Below are 8,744 nucleotides of genomic sequence, written 5' to 3'. Positions count from 1 at the left end.
TAAATATCGATGTGGAAAGCTAAACCTATATAATTACGCCTTTTATAATTTGATTAAACATTATCAAACCCCTATATGCGAATTGCGAAGTAATAGAAAACAAAATGTATATACGATGAACAAATTGTACCAATATTTTGTTAAGGATTGAGGATCTAAGGGTTTACAAAACTGTACCAGCTAAACGAAAGGTGTGTAAAATGTTATTAAATCTTTCGTGACTTGGGTCAAAAATAGGTTGTGTTGGGTTATAACCATTTTCAGGTTCTAATTGGGTCGGGCACTAGTTCCGGTTCAAATTGTTGTCGGGTCAAATTAAATCGGTTGACGGTTACTATCAGATCGGGTGCAGGTTGGGTTCAGGTCATAAAGTATTGGATTAAATCGGTTGTTGGTTAACATCAAGTCGGATTCAGGTCGGGTTACAGGTCACTAGTTTAACCCCATTGTTCAGATACAGATCAGGTTCAGATCATTGCCGATTCAGATCGGGTTCTCGGTTCGGGTCATTTTTTAACAGCTCTAATCATGATTATATAAACTTTATGAGAATTAAAGAATAAGTGATTGAAACGAGCATTGCCAAATGTAAAATTTACAACTAAAATAGTTTAGGCAAGTGTATGTAGGCAACTTAAGATTAGTTCACCAATAAGTTCGTTTTCATGTGACTTAAGGTCCTGTTTAGTTTGCCTTATATTTGCTTCTCTGATCTGGTCTACTCTGATCTGATCTGAATGTCAGATTTGACCAAACTTTGACCTTAAATATATTAGATAATATATACGGAAAAAATATATCAAGTGGGGTCTTGTTAGATTTGTAATAATGTGTATTTTATTAATATGTGATTTTCAGAATTTTTTTCATTACGAAATCAAAGATATTTAGCGATAAAAAACTGCACATAAAACGATAATTTGATCTGAACTTATTTTTTCTGAACTGGTCCGATCTAAACTTATTTTTTCTGAAATAAGTAAAAATAAGGTGAACTAAACAAGGCCTTAGTCATTTCGTATACTACCAAGGTTTCAATTCAATGAGAAATTTTTTTCTAGTGTCACTATTCATATGTTTAAATTTAATCATAATTTTTTTTAATGATATATAAAATTAAATATTAGTATGTAAAATGTAATTGTGTTCGTCCCAATGTGTCGTTTCAATAAATCATTTCGTTAAAATTTTAAATTAATCACTTATATAAATATAATGGTTAAAGTATTGGCAAATATTAAAATTAAGTGACCCAATACTTTTGAAACAGAGGAAATATAAGTATTTGGATACAAAATATGACTTATTATTGACTATGAAAATAATTCATGGTTGTAAACTTGTACTATACAAGAGCAAATTTTAGAAAAAAGAGAATTTTTTAATTTTTATCAAACTTGTAAGGCTTTATATTTAACTAAATGATTCTATTTATATTGTTTGTTTTTACTATTTAAAAATTATTCAGCACACTTCACTTACATATAGATATACAGAGTGCTTTGTGTAAATTATTATTATTATTATTATTATTATTATTATTATTATTATTATTATTATCTTCCATAGTTTTCTGAACTTAAATGAACCGAAAAATTATACGGAGTACAAAAAAGTTTAAAAGAACAAGGCGTAAGGTAACACTCTATAAAGGTTTAAAAAACTTCTTTACAAATTGACATCATTTGCTGCCCCAAATTGAAAAATGTAGGATCAGATGTTTTAGATTTGCAACTCTGACAGCTCATTTTACTTCCATTATTTTTTATCAGTTTGGTGTCTGAATTTGTTGTTTTTGAGCCATTTTTGCAAACATTAAAGAAGCTGGCAAGTATCTCGTGAAGCTCTTTGTTTTAACGTCCTAGAAGTTGACTTTGGTTAAATACTTTCTCACGGACAATTTTTTTTTTTTTTTTTAAATTTTAATATTATTTAAATTTATTTATTTTTGTTGTATAATTAAGCTAGGAGCCAAACTAAGCTAATGTCCATGAATAATAATGGGAGGTGCTAAGTCAATCATGTAAATTACAAACCACAAAATTATGGACATTTGGCCGGACAAGCCAGATAATTTTTGTCTATAACAATTATTAAGAAAAAAAGTCAAACTAAGATACAAATATGTAAGTTTGAGATTTTTATAACGGTCTAGGTAAACAAAAATAGTCAATTTGTAATTACTTATCCCTCTATTTTACATTGATGGTTGACTTACGGGATGTGCCTTTTGAGTTAGAACTAGCCTTCTGGCCCGTGCAATGCACGGGTTATTCATATAAAATTGTATTGAGAGATAAGTGAGGAAATATCAGTAAGTCATTATAGGGTATAATATGTAATCGGAAAAATTGTATTGAGAGATAAGTGAGGAAATATCAGTAAGTCATTATAGGGTATAATATGTAATCGGAAATATGATTAAAGAAATTAAAATTTTGGAACTTTAATCGAAAAAGAGGCTTGAATAGAAGGTGGAAGGGCTAAAATTAAAGAGAGAATAGGAAAAGGTTGAATTAAAGGGGAGAGATGAAGTGTGTATGAAAGATGAAATATAAGTTTAATGAAAACATTAAAAAAAAAATGGTGTAATAAAAAATTAATAGTGTAAGATGACATGTGGCACTATGATTAGAGAAGTGTAATAGAATGGATGGGGACATGTGTCTTTCTTAGTTTCTTGGTTATAGTTTTTAAATACTAAGTATAGATATAGATATAGATTAGTTTTTAGTCCGAACAATCACTATACCGAGTATTATTTTTTTGAGTAATTTGTACTCCGTATTAATTAGATATTCTAATTCTTTTCAAATGTTAGTTAAGAGGGTTTACCTTTTTTTAATCATTATCTCAAAAAGCTATAATTTTTTTTTTGGTTTAGCGTGGTGTTGGTCTCGAGTTTGAGTCTTGTTGTAAGTTTAATTGTTGAGTGGATGGTGTGGTACGTTTCCAATGCATAATAAAGATTTTACATCACACATACTTTCTTTAAAACATTTTTCACGGAGCATTTAATTAATTCATATATAGGACAGTATGAATTTGAAATAAGGAATAAAATCAGAATGATAAGAAATTGAAATTGATTAATAATTCAAATTATCTAAATTTTTCAATGTTATAATAATATGTTGAATAAAATTGTAAAAATAATAATTGTTTAATACTAATCTACTCATATAATATGTATATATCAACATTATATAATAAGATTAATTTGTTATATATATATATATATATATATATATATATATATATATATATATATATATATATATATATATATATAAATTCAGCTAATTATTGCACAAACATTGATCAAATTAATTTTCTTCAAGGCAATAAAGCTATGATCATTGCATATCAAACCTCCTTCGCTTAATTTATTATATATTGTTGTATGTTACTAAACTCTGCAACAAAAGAGTTTTGCTTTATTTTACTGATGAAGATGATTTATATCTGATTTATCTATAATTCTATATGTAATGGTCTAATTGAATGATTAGTTTCTTTTTCAATCCAACATTATATTTTTTTTTTATTAAATAAACCATCTATACTAGACTAATCAAATTACTCAAACTGAACAAATCCGATTATAAGAGAACTTACTACAATAAAGCAATAATGTGGTTTTATTAAAATAAACACATTAAATTTTAAATAAAATATTGAGAATTATTGAAAGAAAATTTACTATTTTTGATGTGTACACTCCTAATTTTAGTGAACCTTAAAGAGAAAGAATGGGCAATGTTGTGGTTGAAAGAATACAAAGGATGGAATCAAATTTGATAAATCTTATTTATGTCCTCTAAAGCTATTGAAAATGGTGATTTTTGTGAACACACACATAGAGCACATAAGTCAAGGGGTGAGGGAGTGGCGTCCACCTATAATGTGTATATCGCTCTTACTATCATATTCAGTTAGAAAGAGTAATAAATATAAAGTACAAAAAATTGACATATGAGTAACAATTCAATTGAGGGAAAAAAAAAAATGAATTTTCAATTATAGTTAATTGTGGAGTAAATTAAGGGCATAATTGATGCCAAGTTATACCAACTAAATATTAAATGTTATAATTTCCAATTCAAAAATCATGCTTAAAGTTAATTTCAAAAATAAAAATCATATTTAAAGCAATTTAAGAAAATGTATTAAGTCTTTCTTCAAAAAAAAAAAATGAAAATGTTCTAAGTCAAACAAAATTGATTAGCATAATTAACAATTAAGAAAGGGAAAGAAAACCCCTTTTCAACTTTTTTTCTCTTTTAACAATAACAACTTATTTGATTTATGAATTTAATTAGTATATCTGATTGTAAGCTAATTGTCCAATTAGTTTGCTATGTCACTTGGAATTTTAAAATAACCTTCTTTGTAGCTAGTTTATGTCTCAATTGTTAGCTATTAGCTTGCTATTGAATGAGTTTGGCTTTCTCAATTAACTTTTTAAATTTCATTTTACTAAAAGGTCAATCTCCTATACTTTGGAAACCTTTTCTTAAGCAAACTAACGTGGGCAAGATAATTATATTTTTTAAATTCAATAGTCAAGCTAATAGGTAGAGACTTTTGGAAATTGCAAGCAAATCCCTACATATAATCATTGGAGTTGCTCAAGGTGCAACTCTTTTTTTTTTTTTTTTTTTGGTACAGTAACAAATAGTCGGCATAGCTATCTATTTCGTAGTTTACGCACACAACGTATGCATATAGGGCAAATTTGATATTGGTCGAGTTTGGTCCACTTGGTTTATTTGATGAAACGTTGCTTCTTTCTTTTAGGTCAATCTTTGGGTCCCATTTTTTTGTTGATTTATTGCAAAAGGTTATCATATTTAAACATTTTGAATACAATTACCCATATTTGGATCATATAAAATATATCATTAATAAACACTATGCTAATCATAAGTGCAATAAATAAGGTACCTTATGAAGTTTCCATTATCTAAATGTAGGAGTCAAAAGGGATACTTAATCTATGTTCAGTCTAACGTACAATAATTGCGGTTTAGAATGCAAGTCTTTTCAGATTTTAATTCGAAGTTCCATTTTGATTGATGGGAAAGATTGAAAGAAATGAATTATCAAATATCAAACCAAGATATTTTTAATAAAAATTGAAAATTAGTGTTGGAAAGAATATCAAAGAAAAGCCTATTATAAAAATAGAAAAGGGCTAGAAAAGATTGATGGTAGACTATGGGTTTTTGTTATTTATAGGGCCCAATCCTTTTGATGATAGGTAACATATATTAAAGGCAGTCCAAATGGTAATCTCCCTATTTGTTTTTTCATTTGATATCATCATCAAATTAAAAAAAATTAAAGTTATCTGTATAAGATTTAAGCATGTAACCTTCAATTCATACACTAGATGCCTTACCACCAAAATAAGTCATAGTTTATGTTCTCTTTTGAAAACAAAATATTAATTTATAGTGAATGATATTATGAATAACAAATTTAATAACGAGAATTAGATATAGGTTAACAAAAAAAAAAAAAAAAAAAAAAAAAAAAGGAATGAAAAGGTATTGGTTATTTGTCCGATCCCATGAGCGGGAACTGTAATCTAACCATCCAGTTTTCAATTCCGAATCTGGATTAGCCCAAGCCCTAAAGGGTAAAGCAGGTGAAAAAAAAAAGACATTGGTTATTTGTGATACCTTAGTTTTATAATCTAACCTCTTTTTATTATGGAAAATTTGTCTAAAAGGAACATATATGTTCACCTATTTGTTTGGAATGACCTTATAAATTTAAAGTGGTGAGAAAGGACTTTATAAGTTTATTTTGTTGTTTAGGCTAACCTTGAGGTCAGAATCCGACCATTGACTTTTCTTCTCCGGTGTTGACCTCACACGTGACTGTCACGTCTCCCCTTACTTTTTTCCACATTTTCCCTCCATTTTCCCCTTTTCCCCCAAATTCTTTCTCTCTCTCCTCAAGATGTTGTTCCAAACCCTAGATCTACTTATCTCTTTCCAAGTCCACAAAATTAAAGATTCTTACAGCGGCTCATTATGCTTAAAAACAAAACCACAAAATTTGAGGAGTCCACAAAGTCCCCAAATTACACTTCAACCACAAAATTTGAGAAGCAATTATATTAAAAACCTTAATTTTGCAAAATATTTCAGTTACAAATAAATTGAAGAAAAAAACCACACATTGATCTTACCTGGTGCGAAACGTACTTATTTGAAGTAATGGAATGAATTAGGTCGACTTTTGAACAGAGAATTGAAAGTATTAGGGTTTGGAACCCACGATTTTGAGGAGAAAAAGAATTTTGGGGAAAAATTAGGGCAACAAAGGAGATAGGGGTAAAACGTGGAAAAAAGTAAGGGGGTAGTCATTTTTTAAGGTCACGTGATATTCACGTGACAGGTCAACGCCGGAGGAAAAAAGTCAATGGCCAAATTCCGAAATCAAGGTCCCTCCAAACAACAAAGTAGACTTATAAGGTCCTTTCTCACCACTTAAAATTTACGGATTTTTTACCATATGCCCCTGAGTTATTTTTTTATTCACCTATGAAATTTTTCAAATTCAACATATATACTCAAGTATCACAAAATTGTCACAAAATGCCCTTAATAACTAACGGCATTTAATTCTGTTAGTCATTAGCGTTAAGTCTGCCACGTGGAGGCATATTATTGATTATTAAAAATTATTTTATTAATTATTTTTTTTTAAAAAAACTTTTAAAAAAAATTTAAAAAAAAAAAAGAAAACCACCTCCAACCACCTTCTGCTGCGCTAGGCCACCTCCCCACCACCGCCACCCTCCTCGCGCCGGCGCTAGACCCCCTTCCCCACCGCGCCGACGTCGGCACCGCCCATTCCCCCAAGCCTCTCCCCTTAAACCATATAAAATTAAACCACAACCCCTTAAACCGTAAAAACCTTTCCCCGCTTTTCTACCTTCGTTTAAAACTAGCCACCACCTCGAAACCCCTTCACCGACAACACAGATTCCCTCCTCCCACATCGCCGCTGCCCAATTTGGCTGAACACACCACCTCAAAATCCCAAAATCGAAACCCTAGGTTTGAATTTTGGGTTTTTTTCTTTCAAGTTTGGCATGGTGTTTGAGAGGGTGGAGATGGCATGGGGAGGGGCGATTTGGGTTTAGCGGCACAAGGAGGTGGGTGTGGAAGTCGACGGTGGGGAGGGGAGGATTTTTCAAGGGAGAAAAGGGGTTTTGAGGTTGAGGTTGAAGGAAGGGTGGTTCACGGGAAGGAAACGGCGCCTAGGTTGGGTCGCTGGTGCGATGTGGCTGGTTTGGGTTGTCGTCGGCGCGAGTGGTGGTTGGGGCTGGTCGTCAGCGCAGGTGATGGTTGGTGGCTGTGGTGGGTTGGGTTTTTTTTTTATTAATTAAATAATTATTTTAAACTTTAATTTATTTAAAATCCAACCAATAAAATTCTGCCACTTGGCATACTTAACACTAATGACTAATGGAGTTAATGTCCGTTACTCAATTGAGAATTTGGTGACATTTTTATTAAATTTATGAGTATACGGTGAATTTGAAAATTTTCATGGGTATATGGTGAATAAAAAATAATTCGGGGGCATTTGGTAAAAAAGCCGTTAAATTTATAAGGTCTTTCCAAACAAATAAGCGAACATATATGTCCCTTTTAAACAAATTTTCCTTTTATTATTTCAAATGCTTGCTTAAGCTTTTGTTTAACTCTAATTTTGCTATCTTAGGCTTTTGTTTAACCCCAATTATAGTCTCCTCCGCCAATACAATATCATTTACAAAATTTGCATGGAAAAATCTCAAGGGATATCACACTATCACAGTACCAAATAAGCACATTTTTTGTATCAAAAACAATTCTATTGGAACCAACTTGAATTTAGGCCTATTTTTTTGTACCAAATGCTCCCCCGTCCCTCGCCAAAAATCCCCTCCCCCAAAAAACTCCCCACCCCCGCAGGAACCCTAAAAACTCACCCCCTTCCCCGTAAAACAGCCGGTCAGCCCTCCTCCCACCCTCAGCCCCGGCTGTACGGGGAAGGGGGAGTGAGTTTTTAGGGTTTTTGCGGGAGTGGGGAGTTTTTCGGGGGGAGGGGATTTTTGGCCTGAGACGGGGGAGCTTCGGCAAGTGGCGAGGGAGGGGCGGCGAGTGGTGGGGGAGGGGCGGTGAGTGGTATGGTGGCTGGAGAAGGTAGATAATAGGTCTTGTGTGGTTATGGAAGTGGTAGCTTGTTTCCCTTTATTATACAAAACAAACAACATAACAAATTTGGGGTTGTTCATTGAATTCCTTTTCTTTCCCTTTATTCATTCCATTCCGAGTACCCCATGCGAACCAAACGGCCCCTGAATGTGTACAATAATTATGTCAGAATCAACTGCGGCCAACTCTCTTCCATCACGGCTCTCGAAGCCTGAATCCATATATTTTTTTCTAGCATCTTCTCTAACACTATCAAGCCATCTACAAAACCACCCAAGTTTAAATAGTCACTAGAGCCACTACTACTGCACTAGCCTGTTGGAAGTTTCAAAGTTAAAACTCAAGAGTGGGAGTATTATACTAGCTTCTAAATGGTAATGACTAGTGGGATGTATGGAACATACACATTATGCATGCTGGATTGCTGGTCAGGCCAGACTCGTGGCACATGCTGTAGTCTGCGATTTTTTTTGGAAACTGTGTATATGATTTTATCACAGATTGTACTGATGTACATTTATT

Source organism: Chenopodium album, chromosome 10 (assembly GCF_948465745.1).
Source record: "Chenopodium album chromosome 10, dcCheAlbu1.1, whole genome shotgun sequence".
Lineage (NCBI taxonomy): Eukaryota > Viridiplantae > Streptophyta > Magnoliopsida > Caryophyllales > Amaranthaceae > Chenopodium > Chenopodium album.
The sequence above is the reverse complement of the archived record's forward strand: the minus strand, read 5'-3'. Positions refer to the sequence as shown.